This window comes from Centruroides vittatus, unplaced genomic scaffold, assembly GCF_030686945.1.
Source record: "Centruroides vittatus isolate TY-2023 unplaced genomic scaffold, ASM3068694v2 contig_290, whole genome shotgun sequence".
In the NCBI taxonomy this organism is placed as follows: domain Eukaryota; kingdom Metazoa; phylum Arthropoda; class Arachnida; order Scorpiones; family Buthidae; genus Centruroides; species Centruroides vittatus.
Window position 1 is genome coordinate 455,769 of NW_027121846.1, and position 22,591 is coordinate 478,359.

Sequence of the window (22,591 nt, forward strand, 5' to 3'; positions counted from 1 at the left end):
ACTCTCTCGTCCCTCCTAAGCAGGTATTTATGCAGTACATTCTATATAAGTTAAAAATGATAAAATAATTTTTAAAACAACATTTTACATTTCCCGACAAGTTTACAGACATTAATATAAAATTCTTACATTTTCAAAACTTTTCACTTCGTTTACTTTTTTCAACTGACAAACAATTTTAAACAATAATAATATTAATTAAACTGTAAACTTAAACGTGTATAAGAACAATTCAATATATTAAACTTTAGCATTATCACAATTTTTTACATTTTCAAACTTACATCTCTTCTTGTTTGCTTTATTCTTCTACGCTGTTCGTCTCCTCTCTGGTTTATATGGAGGTTATAGCCTTATATTCGCCTTTCCTCCGAAGAGTGGTGCCATGATCGCTACGCGACCGAAGAGCCAGCCGTTTATCTCACGGCCTAAACGTACGCGCGGGAAACCGTGCCTTCCGGGAGGACTTTCATGGGGAACTGGCCTCCTATTCAGTCGTTATTAGCTAGGAGAAAACCCGGAAAACTTCTAACGACCAGCCTGTCCGAGTCGCGGCGCGAACCCACGACCGAACTTCCCAGTGTTTAGGATCCAGTCACCACCGCTATGAGCGGCAACGGAGACCACTCGCCCACTGGTGGGGCATTCTTCTATGTTTATGTCGATCGTTCTCTTTATACTTCCGACACACCCCTTCCTCTATAATTTTTCGCCACGATTGGTGTATTTCTCGTCCGGTATTATTATTTATTCTGTTGTTTTGTCTAATTATATTAATGTGTTCATAGAGTTGTCTTTTATAACTATTCTTTTCTTTTTTCCTTATTTTTACTGAATTTAATACTATTTCACAGCCTGTAGAATTACAGTGCTCGGCTACTACTAAATTTGCATAATTACCCCTTATTACTCGGCTGTGTTCATTTAATCTTATTTTTAATTTTCTTTTTGTTTCTCCAAAATATATTTTTTCCGGTTTACAATTACAATTAAAGTAACATACTATTCCTTTTTCTTCTAATATGTCATATTTTTCTTCATTTCTATAGGATAGATGCTTTTTAGTTGTATTTACTTTTTCCGGTATTAAGTTAATTCTACTATTTAATACATTTTTAATTCTTTCAAACAATTTAGGGATATATCTTATTTTAACGAAACTTTTTCCCTTATCTATTAATTTTAATTGTTTTTCATTTGTTAGTTTTTTAATCCATTTGTTCAACAAATTTTTTGGATAATCATTTAACATAAACATTTTCATTATTTTTTTTCTTCTTTTTCTTGTACTTCGATTTCACTTGTTCTTTGTCGGATTTTATTTATATACATTTTAAATATATTATATTTCATACTCATTGGTGTAACAGACTTATAATTAATTGTTTTTGATATTTCTATAGGTTTAACATATTTTTTATAAATTAATTTATCTTCTTTTCTCTCGATTGTTATATCTAGATAATTAATACTATTTTCTTTTTCTTTTTCTAATTCGAATTTAATATTTTCTTTTATCTCATTAGCTTTATTAATAATTATTTGTTCATTTGTTTTCCTTTTATCATATATTATAAGACAACTGCGATCGGAATGGACAACTGCGATTTGTAGGGTTGTGACAGCAAGGTGCAGGGTATCAAACAGGCTGAAGTGAGCACAATCAAATCAATCAATCAATCAATCAATATTGTTTAATTAGGTGCTATTACACATTATCTGGCCCCGCTAAAAAGCATTACCAGAAAAGTTGTTACATGAAAATATTTAGGTATTACATCACTTATGAAAATAATGTACAATTGAATATCATATACAAGAAAATATACAGTAAATATACAAGAAATATCATATACAAGATAATATTTTGGTGTTTCTTCAGTTATGATAGTAGTGTATAAATAACAACATACAGATTGTGTACGGTATGGTACATATTATAAACAGAGTACATACGAGTCATATGACAGAATACCAAGAGCATACAAATATTTGATGTACTTAGTCGGTAGCGCCTGTTACACTGCCTTACATAAGTTATATTTAACTACTGTATTTACAATAAATTCAATAACAGTACATACAAATAACGATATACATAAATAGCTGTGCAGGTTACATTATTTTACTAAAATTATAATTAAATACTGTATTTACCATAAGTACAAAAACAGATAACATGTAACGGAATCAGTTACTGCAGGCATCGAGTGACATACAAGATTCAGTATCTACACTGGCAGTGAAACAGTTTCACTATCGGCGAAATACGGTAACAGTGTTATAACAAGACATATAATTACAACATGTAAGATGATCTTACACCAATTAATACTTGTAATTTATATAAACATGTATATGATAATGCATATAGTAAATACAATCTTTTAACTGAGTTCTAAAACTACTAAATACTAAGCAATAATAAATACAATACTAAATACTAAATACTAAATAAAATACTAAATACTAAGCAATAAACAAAATGAATCCCATTTCTAAATAAATATTTACTTACCTCAGGCACATAACATCAAACCAGGTTCGCTCTGAGAGTCATTAACATTAAAGTTCGGGTTTGATGTATGCAGAGGTGTAACACATACGTATAGATTAATCTATCCACATGAGGTGCAGCAGATTGCAATAGAAGAACACCATTGTTCTCAGCACTACACTGAGCTGCAGACGCAGCCATCCAAGCCAGCAGATCGGCACGAATAGTTCGCCACTCTTTCACCAGGCTGAAGACACGACCATCAAACCAAAGCGCAGCTCCACTTAAAGGTGCCCGTATGTTCTTAAAGATGTAACCTGTCAATTCTCGAGATATGGCAGCTAAAAAAGTAGTACGTTGTGGATTCAGCAGCTGTCATAGCCATCCAGATGGGCATTAAGTTGCTGTCACAGACGTCCAACTAGGTCGCGGCTTCTCTAAGGTGGTCATCGCTGCACATACACTACAGGACTGCCATCATCAAGTGGCAGTAAAATTGGCGATTATATTGAGCCATTAACTCAAATACAAGTAGTTCCTTGTATGTGGCCCAATCACTACACATTATATTAAGAGACGAAGCTGTTTTGCACCATTGAGAGAACGAAATACATTCCTAGTAATGTATGTTCACTGCAACTGATGAAGGAGGCAGGACTATCATTTATTTAGCAGAAGCAGATGTTTAATTTAAAACATGAGGAATGTAGGATGTTAGTTAAACGGATAACAGAAGGTATATAATGTTCCCAGCAAAGGATGAACTATCAGTTGCAAGGCCAACTGTCCAACAAGTACCAAAATGTATCGAGAGATGCAAGTCCTACAAGTACCAGAAGGTTTGCTAACATGCACCAGCATAATGAAGAGTTAATCTCAGCCGTGTTATTCATAAAAACCAAATGTCCATCAAAAAGTATGGCGAATAGTAAGGAAAGATCCCAACATTTTATTCATGAGACTATTAAAGCTATAACATAAAAGATGACACGAGGTGAGACCAGCAATGTGCACAATATATAGAAAACTAAACCTCAAATCAGCAAAGAAATGATCACGATCATTAACTCGTAACCTCGATCAAGATAACAAAGCCACAAATCTTATTTTCATACGGAAAGACTACCAATTCAGCAAGTGCATTGATCGTTTGTATCACAATGTAGTAAGTTTTGTACTTAATTTTGGATTAATTGACTTGTAACCAAGTTAGTTTTCTTAGCCAATCTTTTGAAAGCAGAGAATATTTCGTAATTGTGCCACACATTTGATAGGTGGCATGGCCATTCGATGTTGATTTCACATAAGAGTTGTCTCAACTCCATTCTTTCTGGCTCTGTCATAACGCAGTCATACACGTAATGTTTGGAGCCGTCTTCAATTAGACAGGTGGGACATTGATCTGATAACCTGGTTGTGAATCTCGCAAGGTAACTAGCAAACTTTCCATGATTTGTAAACATTTGAGTAGTGCAGTAATCTGGAACAAACCATTTTATCTTGAAAAATTTCTTAAGATCTGGGATAAAGTCATGGGTTATACTGTGGCTATTAGCATCCCACCTTATTTGCCATTGATTGACAGCTTCTTCCCATAGTAGTCTACGTATGGTAACTTGGCTTATTTTATTATATGCAATGATATTATTATTAATGTCCCGTGCAGCCTCCTTGGCAAGTGTATCTGCTCGTTCATTGCCCAAATACCCTTGATGTGATCGAATCCAACTGATGTCAAATGTACACGTAGAATTTATTATATTGTGCCGAATTTCAACTGCTAGAGGATGCAGTTTTATGCTATAGATTAGGTGGCATGCCGAGCACGTTTGATCTTCGGCAGGGGAGGTGTCAGGGTGGAATAGAGTAGACAGGATTCCCGCCTTTTTTTCTTTTGGACTTGCAACGGTCGCCGTTACAAAAAGAGGGTTGGAATTTGGACTGTTGGAATTTGGACGGATAAACCCCGGTTGGTCATCCGACCCAACGTCGACAAGAGTAGAGGGTAAAGGTCGACACGGGAAAAGGAGAGTTGACTTTTGGAATGTGAGAAAAAAGACAGACAGATGGGGGTTGTCGAAAAGTTTGCCGTGGGACGTTACGCCATCCGGACAGTTCGTGAGCAGCAGAAAATATTCATCGATCGGTTTTGGACATGAGTGAATGCATTAAAGCCTGAATCGAGACAGGACCCAGCGCTCTGTTTGTTCGGATCAAAAGAGTTTCCAGCCATCAACCACCTAAATCGTTGCAAGGTGTCTTTCCGACGAACCTCATCAACAGTTATTTTTAATCGAACTTTCGGAACTTTATCTGATGTTATTGGCGCACCAGGTCGGTCGCAAATCGTGTACACATTGAGTCGTACCAATTGCTTGGTGAGATGCTTGGTGCATCTCTCGTTGAGTTGTACCAATTGCTTGGTGAGCTTGATATTTTAATATGCTAAGCAATCCATGAATTTTATTTTATTAACGTTTAATAAACGTTTTTATTGCGTAATATAAACACGAAATTTACTTATTTCTACAGCTCACTGTATAGCATCAAAACTTTCACCTTTACATTAAAAATTTATTTATAATTGTCCGAGAACATTTTTGCTGATGAGGACACATAATTAAAACTGAAAGATAAGTGAAAAGAATGTAAATAGTAAATAGACATTAGAGAAACAATTACATCTACTTTTAGTTTACGAACAGTCGCTAGTAGTATTGCTTTCTTTATTATTAGCAGTAGAATCCTGATTATTCAGGGTTTTACTTTGGCTAATACTACTGTATAATAAATCGGGGTAATACCGTAAACCAAAGCTACCAGAAATTACCGAAAATTCGGATTAAACAAGTTTAGTTTTTAAGTATTTTACAATGAAATATTTTGTACAAAATTACAAAACTCAAATACATCAATTATTTTTTACCATATAAAAAGCATGCATTTTGGTGCTTTCTGTCACAACCCAGTGCAGAAAAAAACATTGTGATTTTTATTACTTAAAAATAACTAATGATAAAATTACACTGATCTGTAATTTATTTTGCTTTATGAAAGTATTATCTTGATGCAGTTATGCTATGCAATTAAAACTATCAATCTTCAACATGCTTAAATTGAGTAAATCGGATTCTTATTTTCAAAAATCACAGCTTAGAAAAATTTTAACGTTTTATTCCATACTGTAATTTCGAACGATGTTTCTAATATGAAGCGATGCTAATTTCTACCTGACAGAAATTGTATAAATTTTGGGGTTAGATAAATCTCATTTCGAGAAATTGGTCAAAAAAAGATTGAATTGACAATACTGGCAAATTTAACAATTTATAATTTTTTTTTTTACATCAAAAAATCCTTTGGATAAGTAAAAACACATTACACATGTTAAATGTCATTTTTGTCATTATCAAAATCATTATGCCTCATGTTAATGTCGTCTACATTTTCAGTCAATGTTGCCACCTTTTAAAATTGCTTACCCGTATCTTTTAAAAGTGGGATGTTATAATTAGAAATAAAAATTAGGTTCTTTTATTGTTTTATTTCGTAATAAATATTTTTTATTAAAAGGTAAACATGTACATGATATATTATTAAACTAATACAATGATCACATGTGGAATATCCAAGAATAATAATAGCCCGATGTCGATATTAATTTCAAAAATAATACATATAAGTAAGAATAATTAATAACACATACCAACACAACACAAGTCTCTGACTGATTTCAATTTGAAACTGTACGAGGCATGGGCAATGTTATTTTACACCCAAGAACTGAACAATGCGCGCATGCCAATTTTAAATTAGTTAGGGACTTTGGTAAAACATACTTAATATTTTCAACACGAGATGTTTGCAAGTTAGAATTGTAAAAGTGTATTATCTGTCACTTACCCTAGAATAATAGATAAAGATACGTTTCGGGGGAGTGTAAAGGTAAAGTCTTTAACCGTTAAAATAAAATACTGGCAAATATTTTTATAAATTTATTTTGTTTCATCATAATTTCTACGAAAACGGACACATTAATTAATTCGGACGATGAATTTGAAAACCGGGTTGTTCGGGTGAAAATCGGTTTGGTGGCAACATTATCTTCAGTTATCTGACTGTTATGTTTTGAGCTCTTTTAAAATGTTGCAATATGCTGGAATAAGATGCAGCATTTCTTGCAAATTGTCAAAGTTTTCCGTTGGTCATAGGCTTGCCATTTGGATATAATAATGCTGGAACATTAAAAATATCTACTATTGTTTAATACTTATTTCAAAGTGTAGCATTAACTGTTTAAAAAGTATTTGGTTTTTACATATTTATATTATAAAGAAATGTTATAGTTAAAATTTGAAAACTTCGCATGTGTGAAATCCGCGAATTTAACGCATTTGTTTGAAATTTAAATGTAAACATCCCCAATAGAAAAAATGCAGAATCAAGGTGGAGGTCGCTGGTTGTAATAACAACACACCAGTGAAAAACTTGACACTTAGCTGTCAAGAAATGCAGGTCACCTCAATAGCTGACAATCACGTGACCCCTTTCGTTCGACAATAGGATAAAAGCGAAAGCTACTGGATGCTGGGGGCAATAAAAAGGAGCTTGTACATGACATAGCGCACTTCTAGTCCGAGTCCCCGATTCTGCCTGAGAAGACAACAGACAAGAACTACGATCGATTCTTCCTACGGACCGATCGCATCCATTTCTTCCCGCATACAGGTATTTTTGATAGCGATCTGTGAACTCTCTTTCCACAGCTAATGCGAATAGGAATAGCTAACTGCTACCCTTTTCGTATATATTTTTGTCAATATTTAACCACATTAAACCGTATCAATCCTTCTATAACCTCCTGTAGTCTACAGTTAGTCATCTAATAAATGCTGTGTTTATTTGTTAAACCTGTCTCCTGTCACCCCGAACCACGGACACCTGCCGACTTACTCAACCCCCTCGCCACTCATTAAAAAGCCCTCCGAAACGACAACGTGAGTGGTCTTTGCAGACTGTTGCCGAGTAAGTGGTTCCTAGGAACAGCCCTGGAGCCCACGGTTTATCACACATGCTCATTATGAAAGCAGAATACTAAAGGTGTCGCGAACATTATGTTATATAGTTTTTACATTACAGGGAGGGAAAAAAATCAATTAAAGTTAATTCCCCTGCTACAGAATATAGAATGTACAGTACGGTACCTAAAGTTAATTTGCTCGTGATTGGAACATATTACACCAAGGGAGATACAGATTAATTTGAGTTACACGCACATCCGCCATCTTATGATGAGCATTTAGAATGCTACTTTGAAATTGTAAATAGGAAATGGATTATGTGACATATCATTTAGGGTCAGAACTTGACAAAAAATTGATTGCTGAAAGTTTCATTGACTCACCTTACAGAATTATTGATATGTTTCCTTTGTTGTTAGAGGTTGAAGAACAGACAACAGAATGCCCCTAACACCGGACAAACGCATCGAAATTGTTTTTATCAAAAGGAAGAAAAATTCCAGGGTGATTGCACAGGCTTGAACGTTTCTTATCACGGACCGATACAATCTCCTTCAATTTCTGGAGTAGGATGGCAAATGATACGTGTGATACTGGCTTTCGGTTTGAATGGCATTGATTAAAATCCTTTGCAAATGACATTGTATTGGCATTAATTAAACTCCTGAAAAATATCGATATCTTAGGAACAAATGGAGAAAACTCGATTAAATGTGATTCGTAGGTCGAAAAGATTAACAAATAATGATAACTGTCATATTTTGCCTGAATGACGCGTATATCTTTAGTTTATTAATAAAATGTGAATTGGGATAGACAATAAGTTTTATAATTTCAGTATAGTAAGGTTCGCTTCGTTAAGCCGTTCGTTTGTTTGTTCGCCCGTAACGCGGCCACAGTTGTATTTTGTCTTTAGGTGTGGTTTAGTTGATCTGAAAAGAAAACATGAATATAGACATAGACATTTCGGCAAAGTCAGAAACGTGGGTCGTTGGTCACCTGGATGAGCAACTCTTTACTGCCTAGCTTGATGTTGTGCTGGTGGGAGATGAAGGCCTCCACAACTTCCTGGGAGAAGTTGTACCAATCTACCGCTGTGGGCGGGGCGACGCCTCATTCCTCCGCGGCAACGGGGCTTGACCCACGCATAGATAAGCATCAACCCTTGTAAAATACAAACAAAACATATATCATATACTCATACGTCATATTACGCGGTGTGATCAAATTACAGAAACGCATAACGTAGCGTGACTCAGAAGAAATAAACCGTTGATGCTGTGAGACGTTTCGCAAACGACTGAAATATCATACCTGTTGTGCTGATAGTTGGGCTCGTTGGAAAAAACTGTTGTGGGTGCAAGACAGGATAATGGTGCACACGGCCCGCCAGACGGTGCAGCCACTCCGTCTTCTCATTTTCTTTTATTGTTATACTTTTTCAAAGAGGTAGACGATTCCAAACCTGTCAGATGGAACCGGTTCCTCATTTATGGTGCCTGAAATTACGACAAACATATTGAATTAATTTGGAAAAATGACGAAACGCCGCTCCGGAAATATTAGTTTGAGGCCGAAGCTCAAACGTTAAACTTGTACGGGAGGCAGAATTACACGTTTGACGTTTAAACTCCAAGTAAAACACGTTGAGCCACGCTTCACATCGCGCACTGACTCATGGGATATTGTTGAAGAATGGCAGAAATGTTTAACGACGATGAATGCTACCAGAAACAGAAAATAAACAAATTAAACTATTTTAAACTATGGTTGGTTTTCACTTGAACAACGGGCTGGCCACGTAGATTTTTCCGGGTTTTTTTCACGTGTCTAATACCTAAATAGGAGCCAGTTTCTCATTCAAAGTCCTCCCGGGAGGCACTCTATTTGCAGATGTGTTATATTATCTCATACATGTTTTCATCAAATGTTCAACGATCACTTTATTTGGAAATCGGATCGTTTTAAAATTAAACACACTATATTAGATATAGCTTACTGTATATTATGATTTATTTTAATATCATTATATTAGCCTACTGTATATTATTTGTACTTCATTATTCGATATTATATTTAATTTTGATTAATTAATACATACATCTACATATATTAAATATACGAATCAAACACCCAAACTCTTTCACTACAAAATGTATTGTTCAGAAGAAAATAAACTGTAGTAGTTAAATGAATATGTTATTTAGTTAAGATTATGAAATAACAAATAAGTAATTCAACAGATATTTCTTCTCATTGAATCTGTTTATGTTTTATTGTCAGCGACAGTATTTTGTAAACAAATACCGTCAGTTTCATTACATATTGAACAATTTAATACGTGACACTGGGAAATGCCAATATCACGTATTAAGCGAAAAGGTCAGGCATCATTAGGAAATGTGGTGATTGGTTTAACACTCGTGGTTTTTTTAATTTTTTTTTACTCGATTCCATTGTTTCCATAGAAAGACTATAAAACTCATAAGTGAAGACATCCGGTTGGCGAGTGTTAAAATAACACCCAATCCTCCGAGAGGCTGGGAATCAAATACATACGGGTAAAATCATCCCAGAAATTTTTCAAAGCGTAGTTGATTCCCATATGTCGAGTCACCTTTCTCACCAACATCTACTTCATTGTGGGCCTGGCCATATTAATAAAGAACAGATCCGACAAAATCCATAGTGGACTTGCTGAAAACAGAACTCTCTCAGTACTCACACAGTGGAACTTTTATAAAATGTCCACTATATATGCTAATTATAATTTAACAAATAAATAACAAGCAACAGTAATAATGTTCACATAAGATTTATTTTCCTATATCAGTAAAATGCAAATCATTGCACATTTTCAATAGTTGATTATGTTTATTTCCCAATACACGAACCAGTCTCTTTTGTACTTATATCATCAGGAAGACCGTAACACCAACACCTGTAAGACCAAGGACAGAATCCACCTTCACTTTGTCCGCGTTTGCAGATATCATCGCACTCTTTGTTAGTTAGACAACTAACTCTGCAACCTATTGTATTCACTGGGTAATCGTTTTTCTTACAATTTCCATCTAAAAAAATATAAAGTAGTCTTTATACATTTAACTTTAGTCATTGTTTTACCTAAATTTTATGGGTTGAATCAGATAAGTAGCTACACGCTTGATCACATGGTGCTCTTTATACTATTTGATTTACTGGAGACAAAATAGTAGAATTTGCAAATCAAGTATAATTATGTACATTTAAAATATACCACATTAATTTTATTGCTTAAAACTTCTTTCCGGTAAAATATATCAAATAATATAAGCATACGGTGCGATGAATTGTGTGACCATTTTTCTGATTCATTTATGAAACTATTAATTCATTAATATTAGCACTTTCTATTTATTTTTAGTAAATAAATAAAAATATAAAGAAAATTTTTACCCGATATTAATAGAGCTGCAACCAAACTCAATATAAAATAATTCATTTTGAGTCTTCTGATAACGTATGAATTCTTCAAAGATGGCTTTTTCGAATTGATCTTTTCAACTCTATTTATAGAAAGAAAATACATAAAACACATATGGGCGAATAATTATATTAGATAATAAAAATGATTTAATTTGAAAAAATAAAGCAATATTGCTATAATTATCCATTAAATTTATACCTAAAAGCGATTATTTTTCCCTTAAAGTACGACAGGACAGCTGGGAAAACTATAAATTCCTATTTGTATAAAATGATTGCTTAGTAATTAAATAAACTTTGTTAAAATTAAAAATTTATCAAACTGTTTCATTATAACAATTCTCCTTTAATGGCATAATGCTGAAAGGTATTCAGAAGATTGTCTAGAAAAAATTTCATTTTTCATTTTATTTGATGATGAATATTGGCATTATTGAAAATTTTCTATTCGAGAAGAATATCTATAAAAAAAAAATAACACATTATTTTAACTAATAAACGTTTTATTATTATAGAAAATAGTAAATTAGTTACCGTGTATTTTATGGCATATAAGACAACCCTTATTTCAGCCCAGGGTATTTTAAGAGAAATAACAATCTGTATGTTCGCCAACCTACTTCTTCGGCTTCAATATTCCTTTTTACTGTATTCTGGTACAAAAACAAAACTAGAAACACACTTTTACTTATCGGTGTGAAAAATAAATTTAAAAATGTCGTAATATACAGTTAAAATTTCCCATTTAATTATTTAACATGAATGCATAAAATCTGCTTGCATATAATAATAGATTTAATTAAAAAAAAACATTCCGATTGAACAGTTGGGCCAGATAGAAATTACTTGTAGCCTACTAAAGGCTGTCTTTAGCAACTCATTAGTTTATGAGAAATTGTAACTTCACATACAAGACAAACGCCGATTTTTTCAGCCTATATTTTTTATAAAAGTCATATCTTATGTTGCGAAAAATACGGTATTTTATTGAGAATTGACAAATAATTCAATAAAATATATTAATTTGTACTTATTTAAAAATAACATTTATTTATAAATTCGTAAACATTAACACAATAAGAAAAGTTGTATTTTAAGAAATGGAAAGAAATTTAAAATCTTAAAATGTGTTGTACTGTACATAAATAGTTAATTGACTTTTTAATTTGTTTATTATTATTAAAGAAAGCAACTTCTAATTTTCGTTTATGTCAACAAAACTCTTATGAAAAAAGTAAAAATTTTACTAAAAAGTGACGAAAAACATTACTTTTTGAATAATTTTTTGAAAAATTCATTTCTTGACGCCCATTCAAATAGTATGGCAAAGTATTGTTTCTACTTTATACCTCTAAAATCGTCTCTTAATGACATAGATGTTAAGAAATGCTGTAATACGATTTACGCGCAGGTACGAATTACGTTTACCGAAATATTTAAATCACTTTTCAATAAGTAATAACTTTGTTCTATTTATCAACAACTATTAACGAATTCTATACATCAGTTTAAAAAATCAACATCAGCTATATATTTTCGCATTATAAAAATGCCGAAATCATGTCAATTTCAATTGAGTTACTTTCTATTACAAAACGTACTGTATGAAAAATTTACAGAACTAAAATATTAAAAATTGACATGTAAAGGGTTGTGTCTACTAGCAAATTCTTAATAGTTAGTTTTTTAAAAAAACAATTCTAGTTTACGAGAAATGTAAATTTGTCTAAAGTAGATTTATTAATTCGCTTTAAGAACCAGCCTTTCGATATATCTGTAGAATTATTATTATGTAGAATTTCAGTGAAGATAATCCATTTGTAAAGATTATAAAATAAACAAAGTTTATATTTTGCCTTTATTAAAAATACTGACATAAAATAATTTTATTGATAACACGCACATGGTCACAACTCGTGAATATAATTTCCTGTCAGAATATACAAAATAATAAATTTAGTAATAATTATACAGCGTATCTATAGAATCTGTGTACACTTTTATATATTAATAGTTATGGAACTATGCATGTCAGAATTAATTTTTAAAAAGATCTATAATTTTTATGAATCTAGTTTGTTTTCCTTATTTCAAAAAATTGATTATTATTGTGTTAAACTGTAATTTATTGAGTTATTTTTTAAAACGTTAAAATGATTGTTTTAATTTCTTCCGAATTGTTACTGTCTCAAGAGTTGTGTATAAGAGAAAGTAAACTAGGTTCTTTCATCGGATGAGCTGAAATTCGTCGCCACACTCTTCAAACATGAGCCAATGGATCAATAACAATTGGTTATATAGAAAAGTTGGTAGATATAAATTATAAATACAAAGAATAAGCAAATCTAAGCACAAAAGAATATAGCAAATTGTTATTCTTAAATGTTGATATTTTAAACAAAACACATAAAAATATTACAGTAGATTAGCATATAAAAAATAGTAAAATTATCTTTTTATCGAAGTAAATGTTTTTGAGTCATTTAATTACAAATTATTTTGATACCAGGAACAATATTAAATAGTTTAATACTTATATCTGATGGAGCCTCAAGTCTGTTCTTGTACTGTACTTTGATTCGGTTTCAGGTTAATGAAATAAACAGCAACGAGTTACTATTTTGGTGATGCATCTGTTTTCATATTTTATTAGAAATCTTTATATATCTTTAACTAATATAAATTGCAGAATGCTTCATCAGAAAGTAGGGTTAACTTTCGTAAAATGTTTTAAATGCTAAAACGAGTGAAATTGTCAATAAGTGCGATATGTCTAGATGTACACACACACTCGATTCCTTGACCTTTAACAACAAAAACTAAATACCATCAATTTTTCTAATGCGTAAAGTTCTTTGCAGAATTTTAGAAATTTCCCACAAAAAGCATAGGAATTATTAAGCTTCAAAGCCAATGAACGAAATCGTACGACACACACACTAACATCCATACATACAGAAATTACCCCATACTTTTTTTGTATTTCTCGACGTTTCCAGGCGTCTTTAATCCAAAACTGCAAATATTTTCCGGAATTATATTTTACCGATTGCCGTATTTTCCTTCTGTAATATACTATAAAGTTACAATGACATATTTATGCTTTTAAAAATAAAGTAATACAAAAATAGCTAGTTTTGTTACTCTGTGGTATTCTTCTATTAAATTTCTTCAGAAATCATTTAATGGCAGCTCTTTGTATTATTGCTGTAAATCAGTAATTAATTAAATCACAGATATTTGCTTAAAGTCCAACATATTGCTGGAAAGCATTTATAGTTTTTACATATAGAGTTTTTCTTTATCTAAAAACTATAATAATCGCATATACAATATTTTTGAATTCGAATTCCAATGCAATGAAAAGTGTAACAGTTTACTGTTTATCTCATTTATCAGGAAAATCAACCAAAACAAGAGAAATATCGAATAAACAACGCCATTGCATTTATGGTAGATCCACTTTTCCGTTAATCGACAGTAACAGTAGCGACGGCAACAATAAACAATCTATAGTAATAAAAAAAGTGACTGACCTGAATTTACGAAAAATTTAATTTTCACATTAACGTGGTCAAAATGTTATGTCGTAAATCGATAAACATAAAAAAGTATGAAAAAAACGCAGTACGCAAATTTTATTCTTTTTACTACAACCGAAAAAATTTAACAACAAAACAAAAATATTCTTGCCATGATTTCGCGGGAAAAATTCTCAATGCAACACGGTTGCTGCTAATTTTTCTTATCAGTTTAAATACATTTATTTTGCATTAATTTTTAATTATTTAATTTTGAAGTAATTTAATTAATTAAGATGATGCAATGACGATATTCGCTCCACTCATAAGTCGTTAATGAGTTCAATCTTATTTAATATTTTTCAAAGTTATATCATTAAAATATACTTTATTCGTTTTATCATTTTATTTTATTATCAAGTTGTCTCCTATAGTTTAACAATTAATATTATATTACACTTTGACGAGTTTTCACTTTTGACAACTTCGCTTCACCACATTTCTTTAATTACCAATAAAAGTTGATCGTTTTCTCAGCTGGCGTGTTAATGTAAACTGTTAAAGTTATATAAAATAATAAAAGTTTCCTCTAAATGTAATGGATAATTATTGCAATATTATTTTATTACATAAAACTGAGTCTTTTTATTACGTGATTTAAACTAGATGATTATAATTAAGAAAAAGTTCAATTCGAAGGATTTGGTTTCCTTTATTTTGATTTTTGTTACAATCTTTTTAGTTTTAAATAACTCCTTTTTATTTTGAATTAAGAGTATCCTTGATGCTAATTCTTAGTTATAATTTATTGTAAGAATTTTTTTATATTTATTCAGATGTAGAAGGCAAAAACGATGGATATCAATAAGATGAATCTTACTGCAGATACAAATGTTTTAGAAACGTCTATCGCGACAAACTCTGCTAAGACAAGGGAGATAAAAGCGGTTATTGTTAAACATTGTATTGCTGTATCGATCTTCCAATAACCTAATTACAAAATCAAATCATAATTGTCTTAGTAAACGAAGATAACCTTAACAAACACTTAAAAAATATAAGAAACAAAAACGTCTTCATTACGGCTTTTTACGCACCTCAGAAACAGAACTGTCTTTTTCGTCTTTTATTTCCGATTTATATGGAAAAATAGCCTGTGAGCTTTATTTTTCCGAAAGAGCGACATTGTGTATCCGAATAGATGGCTGAAGTTTAATGCTTGGCCATATGCGGGACGCGATGGATAACGCTTTTCGGGCAGAGACTGCGGTGACATTTAGTGATAGGGAAGCTGTGCCGGCTTTGGATAGATTCACTGGAAGCGTTATACGATATTTTGGTGTGTAGCATTTATGAGCTAAACCGCGAAGTTAGTGCTCTGTAACGCGCATGCGCGAATGTGTGTAATGTGGCTGCTTCACACTATTTCATTATTTTTGAGTGGAAGCTATCCCGTATTCGACAATATGGCGCTTTCATTGAGAATATGCATATACGAATTTATATTCGAATATAAAATAGCAATCTTATCAGTTTTTTCACATGTAGTACAGTAATTTGAAATAAGATATATAATGCGGTTATAATAAAATATTAATTTTAATTAATTCAAAGTAAGTTAAAATATGTAAATCGCACAATATGTATTTATAGTTTAGAAAATACAAAAAATCGGCGTTTCCCCAGCTTCCTTAAATCTGTTTTTGAGATGTCGTCTCAAAACTAACTGGCTTCTATTTACGCATTAAAAACGTAGAGAAAATCCGTAAATCTCATGGCCAGCCCGTCATGGCGAGGCGTAAACTCACGAAGGAATTACCGGTGTTCAGAGAACGAACCGTCTTTTACCGGTGAAGTTGATTTTATATTGAAGTTGTATTGCAGGCTACTCGTTTACCGTAATATTCAAAAAAAAAAAAGTTTAAAACATTCCATTGTAATGGCACAGTAAAATAATAAAAATATATTAATAAAGATGGTTGCAATTACAGTTGTCGAAGCAAATATTGTGACAAAGTCTGCAAAGGCCTGAAAGGTAAAAGTGAATACTGTTAAGTATGCTCGGAAGATTGTTAGTGCACAAGTCTTCCTGATGATACACCTACAACTCCGCTTGATAAATGTTTTCCTCTTACGGGGTTTCAACTTTTGAAACGTTGTAATGATCTGTCTTTATTGATAGCAAAATAAACCTTATGCAAACATAATTACTGTTGCTTGATATTTATTTGTTAATGTATATTAGTTATATATACTGTAAAGTTTACAGATTAAACTTTATAAAAGTTTCGCTTTATGGGCTTTAACAGCGTTTTCTTTTTAGCAAGTCCACTACGGGTTTTGTCGCATCTCTTCTTCACTAATGCGGCCAGGCTCACAATAAAGTGGCTGTTGGTGAGAGATCTGACCCGACATATGAAAATGAACCACGCTTTGAAAAATGACTAGGATGATTTTATCCGTTTATATTCGATTCCCGGTCTCTCAGAGCAGTAGGCTGTCATCTTAACCGCTCGCCGAATGGATGTCGCCAGTTATATGTTTTAGTCTGTCTATGGAAAGAATCGACTTAATAGAAAAGTCACGCGTTATAAACGAATTATCACATTTACCGATAATGTCATATATTTTCGCTTAATATGCGAGGAAATCCGTGAATTTCATTTTATTTTCTTTCACTAGATGGCAGAACGACTTTTTTTAAAAATTAATTGTGTTAATTTTTTATAGCATGCATTAACTGTAAATAATCATTCGTTTAACAACTACTATAGCAAAATTTTATGTATTCCAATACCAAAACGTGAAGTGTTCATAAAACAGTTCATAATGGCGGTGAGTTGTTCAACAAATGAGCGTATTCAAAATCTCTGCGCGCTTCCAGCAAACCGCAAGCGACTTTTACGGTGCTCGATACACCAGCAAACAAGATGACCGCCAACACGAGTCTCGTAAGCTGTATTTTGCGTTGATAAACCGACGCATGAAATTAATTTAATTTGCGTGTTAATGAATAAACTCTGAATACATTAATATTCAGAGTTTAGTTACAAATTTTTAGTTTAATAAAGCATTTTTACGAACAAAATGCTTTATTAAACTAAAAAAATCGTCATTTCTTAATGTAAACCCATAGACCACGTGTTGACAGTCGACAGAACATGGCGGCGATGACTCGTATGTTGCTACTCTCATATCTAGGTACTCTAGGTAATACTATAAAAAATCGGGGTAATATCGTGGACAAATGCTACCTCGAATAACTGAAGATTCGGATAAAACAAATCTATTTTTTCAGTACTTTACAATGTAATATTTTATTCCAAATTACAAAAAATAAATACATTAATTGTTTTTTTTTTTATATAAAAAGCATCCACTTTGCTGCTTTCTGTCCCGACCCAAGGCAGAGAGAAACACTGTGATTATTACTACTTAAAAATAACCAATAATAAAGTTACACTGATCTGTAATTTATTTTCCTTTATGTAAGTATTATGTGAGAGTCCGAAATCGATCGATAAAACAAAAGATTTTAAAATTCTTATTTTATATTATTTTATTCATTTTTCTTTGCTTTCTGTACAAATTTCGACATCGAAAATAAAATTCGGAAACAAAAGTCGAAAATTTTCCACCGGAGACTGACTGTATTTCCTTTCCCAAAGTTTGTTTCCTCTCCCCGCAGAACTCGAATCTGAGTCAGGGAGGAACTTAGGACAACTTTCGCTAATTGGCGGACCAAGTAACGTGACAAGATAAAATAAAAAGAGGGACCCGAGATCCGAGAGTTCGTTCGTTGTTCCAGTCTCACGCCGAACACGAAACCCTCTCCGCCGACGATCCTATTATCCACGCCGTCTGCAACTCGATCCGTTCCTCCGACGATCACCTATATGTGGTATGACGACCATTACTATGTAAGCTCTCTCTCGGGTTATTAATACGTATTAGTAAGTAGGGCCGCTATAGTTATATTGATGTTAGCCTTTGTAACCAATCGCTTCAGTTTGTTAATAAATTTTGTATGTTGTTTAACTGGTATCCTCTATTCGAGTACCGCCTCAGTCTTATCGACAAACCCATCCTCCTCCTCCACTCGACCCGACAATTGATCACTTAATCCCGACACTTCGGGATATCAGATAAAAACAGCCATGCGTGACAGTGGGCTGGTGTCTCTCCGACCTGTGAGCCGAAAGACAGGAGGTACGACTCCGTCTACCTCCCGGCGTTTCCACATATTACTTGAATCCAGTTATTAACAACTATCAATCTTTAATAAGTCGGTAGTTCCTTATTCAAAAAAACTACAATAATCTCTTATAATGTTTTTAATATGAAAATATACTAATTTTTCTCCAAAAAAATTGCATAAATTTCGAGGTTGGTTGAATTTCGTTTTGAGGAATTGATAAAAAAGCGGTTGAATCGACAATACTATCATAATTAAACTTTTTATTTTTTCTATTTCAGAAAAGATAGACAATAAACAAACATTACATACGTTACACATTATTTTTGCTACTATTAAAATAAATCTTAAGACTCTACAATTTCGGTGATCTTACTGTCACTTTTAAACTGTTTTATTATGTTCCAATATTCTAGAAAAAGATTCATCATTTTTTGCAAATTGTCAAGTTTTGCCTTGGCCATTAGGCTTGCCATTTGTCCATAATGATGTTCGAACCTTAAAATATCTTTTATTGTTTCAGTAGACCTTAACATTTATTTCCAGCTTTAGAATAAAATGTTTTTAACGTATTTGATTTTCACACATATAAATTATAAAAACAAAAACAAAAAATCTAATCAAAAATATTACTGTCAAAACAGGTGCTTTATGTTGTGAGTGTTTTCTTAATAATACAGATTTAAAAGAAAACATTTATACAAAACAGCACGGAACGAAATAAATGTAGAATCGATTTTTCGAATGCAAGAAGCATTTAGCGGGATAAGAGTGCACAGAAAACAAATATCACAGTTGAACTGTCTGTTCCTTCAAAAAATATGCATTGTTCATGCTAACATAAAAGCAATTTCAACAACGAATTCATCCCTGCGTAGCTGAATCCACGTTCATTACACGAAGAATAAGAAAAAAGTTTTGATTTGACGTAGATGATTTGGTAAGAGTACTTTTAACTCCATTTCTGTACAACAAATCACGCTTTTTTATATATAGAAAATTTATTAAAAGTTAGAACTGATGTGTACAAAAAATTTTGCATTCATACTTTTGCCCAATTGTAGATTCAAATTTTGCTTTACAATTTTTATCTATTAATCAGCGACCGACATTAAACAGATTTCACTTTACAAAACAATTCGTTGTTAATTTTTTGAGCGTATCTTCATAAGTCAGAGAAAGTTTTGTCAGTGATCGATGTTCAAAGAAACCACACTACCACTAAATATGATTTTTACAAATATGTACAACTAGACCTGGCCAATGTCTTGACGAAGAAAAATTCTGAAATTAGGTATTTCTACATACATGCCGAATGTAAAGTCGTCGGGCGAGATGTCAATAGATTTAACAATTGCTGTTAAGTTACACATTGCTACGAAGGCTTTTTATTTTGACCTTTAAAAGCTGAATTTATCATGCTCGACGTCGTGACAATAGAAACTTTTCAAAACTCGCACCTGTTTTCTGAGGCCGAGCATATGCGCGTTTTAATTAGTCTCTGGGGTTTTCTACGCTGCTGGCTGCATATATAAATATTTTAAACATTTCTTAACGTTTTTGCCGGCATTTCCAAAAGACATGCAGTTTTTAAACTACTTAGACCGAAAATTAAAAGCATGCAGACACATGTTGTTTGTGTGCTGTGAATATGAACATAATATGTTTAATCTATACATTAGCTTGTTTTCCATACCTATATTGTTCTGAATACGAGAAACTTTATAAATTGTAGAATAACATCGAATGGCACGAAAAATTTGAAAAATTTAGTTTTTTTCCAAGTTAAAATCATTAACGAAAACGACTGATAATGAGACCAAAATCACGATTATCAGATACATTTTACGCTAAACAAACAGGTCGTATGTAATTACCCATTTTAACTTAAAAGTGTGTAACCTATAATTTGGCAATATGAAAATAAAATACTTTATCTTTACAGAAACACAAGTATATACGATGCTGGAAAAAAAAAAAAAAAAAAAATTAAATGAAAGAAAGAATATATGAATTGTTTCGCATTTATTCTGATATTTAAGCATAGGATTTTTTGAATAATTCATGATGATGTCCAATAATAGTGTTCCCGTATTCGATTCCCCAATGAACAATTTTTGACACTGTCCACTGGTGGCTGAGTGTATAAAGCCACTAAACACAGGTAGTTTTTTGCGAATTCCCGTCTGGCCAATAGGCTAGCCGCATAGAGCTTTCCGGATTTTCTTCACTTGTAGTAAATGAACCGAGAGACATCTGACTAGACGTGTCGCGTTGAATAACACCAATTCAATTACGCAGAGTGACCATTACGAACCCAAAATTAGAAGTTACAAAATGCATTTTGTATACATTTTGAAACTTCTACTTTGAAAATAACTGATCGAAATTCGGGCCGGGCCATATTACATTAATGCTCGGCTCCTCCCGTGTTCAATCCCAGAGACAATCTTAACCGCTTCGGACATCTATCGTCATTTTAGCGATATTAATGAAAATGTTTCTTGTTATTAACATTTAGAATATTTTTAAAAATTCATCTCTACCTTCAAAATGAAAATATTTATTATTTTTTAATAATTAATAATATATAAATTACTTTTTAATAAAATGTTATAACAGATGGTGCCACATAATTTAACTTTGTACTAGTGTTTCTTAGAGTGATTATTAAATATATAAGTACTTTTTCGCAAAGTTACGAATGTTGTTACTGGTTTACATTTTTATTTGAAATCGGCAACTCAATCCACGAGAATGGGTGTTTCTACCTTTATGTGTGGAAGAAAGCACAGCTATTGAAAGAAGCCAGGGAAAATTGTGGACCTGGACGCATTGGTGTAAAACAGAACCGAGAAAACCAGTAGTAAATGCACTAAAATCTATACCTGCTTAGTACTACAGATAGAAACTTTTATAAAATGTACACTATATACACCTACTATAATTTAACAAATAAATAACAAGCAGCAGTAATTATGTTCACATAAGATTTATTTTCCTATATCAGTAAAAGACAGATCATTATATATTTTTAAAAGTTGATTATGTTTACTTTCCATATTGAAGACATTTATCATCCACTTATAGGTGCATCATCAGGAAGACCGTAGCACCAACAATATAGAGAATGTGGACAATATCCACTTCCAGCTTTCATGCTTTTGCAGGCTTTGTCGCAATCTGAGCTATACCAACAAGGAAGACGGAAGTTATCACTAGTCACTGGGTAACCGTCTTTGTTACAATTTACATCTAAATAAATATAAAACAGTCTTTATACATTTAAGTTTAATCATTGTTTTACCTAAATTATACTAATCGAATAAAATAAGTAGTTGCACGCTTGATCTCATGGCGCTCTTTACACTATTTTATTTACTGGAGACAGAATAGTAAAATTTGAAAACAAGTATAATTAAGTACATTTAAAATAAATGAACCACATTTATTTAATTTCTTTAAACTGCTTTCCGGTAAAATATATCAAATAGTGTCAGCACACGGTGTGATCAATTGTGTAACTATTTTTCTGACTCATTATATAAAACTATTGATTCATTAATATTAGAACTCTATTTATTTTTACTAAATAAATATAGTATAATATAATATTATATAGTATGAAAAAAATATTTATTGTTACTAAGAAAATGTATATTATGTAAAAATTTTTACCCAATATTAATAGAGCTGCAACGAAACTCAATATAAAATAATTCATTTTAAGTCTTCTAATGAAGTATGATTCTTCAAAGATGGCTTCTTCGAATTGATCTTTTGAACTCTATTTATACAAAGATAATACATAAAACACATATGGGCGAATAATTTATATCGGATAATAAAAACAATTTAATCTAAAGTAATAAAGTAATATTGCGATAAT

The 22,591-nt window shown here is 32.1% G+C and overlaps 2 long non-coding RNA genes across 2 annotated transcripts; both read right to left on the reverse strand.

The window, feature by feature from the left end:
- Positions 1–10,317: 10,317 nt before the first annotated feature.
- On the reverse strand, positions 10,318–11,056 carry LOC136972426 (uncharacterized). Its single transcript, XR_010880325.1, has 2 exons — positions 10,957–11,056; positions 10,318–10,592 (listed from the first exon to the last, which is right to left on the reverse strand). It is a non-coding gene; the product is annotated as an uncharacterized lncRNA (long non-coding RNA).
- A 10,622-nt stretch (positions 11,057–21,678) lies between these two features.
- LOC136972427 (uncharacterized) lies at positions 21,679–22,484 on the reverse strand. The gene is made up of 2 exons (XR_010880326.1): positions 22,381–22,484; positions 21,679–21,957 (listed from the first exon to the last, which is right to left on the reverse strand). It is a non-coding gene; the product is annotated as an uncharacterized lncRNA (long non-coding RNA).
- Positions 22,485–22,591: the final 107 nt, after the last annotated feature.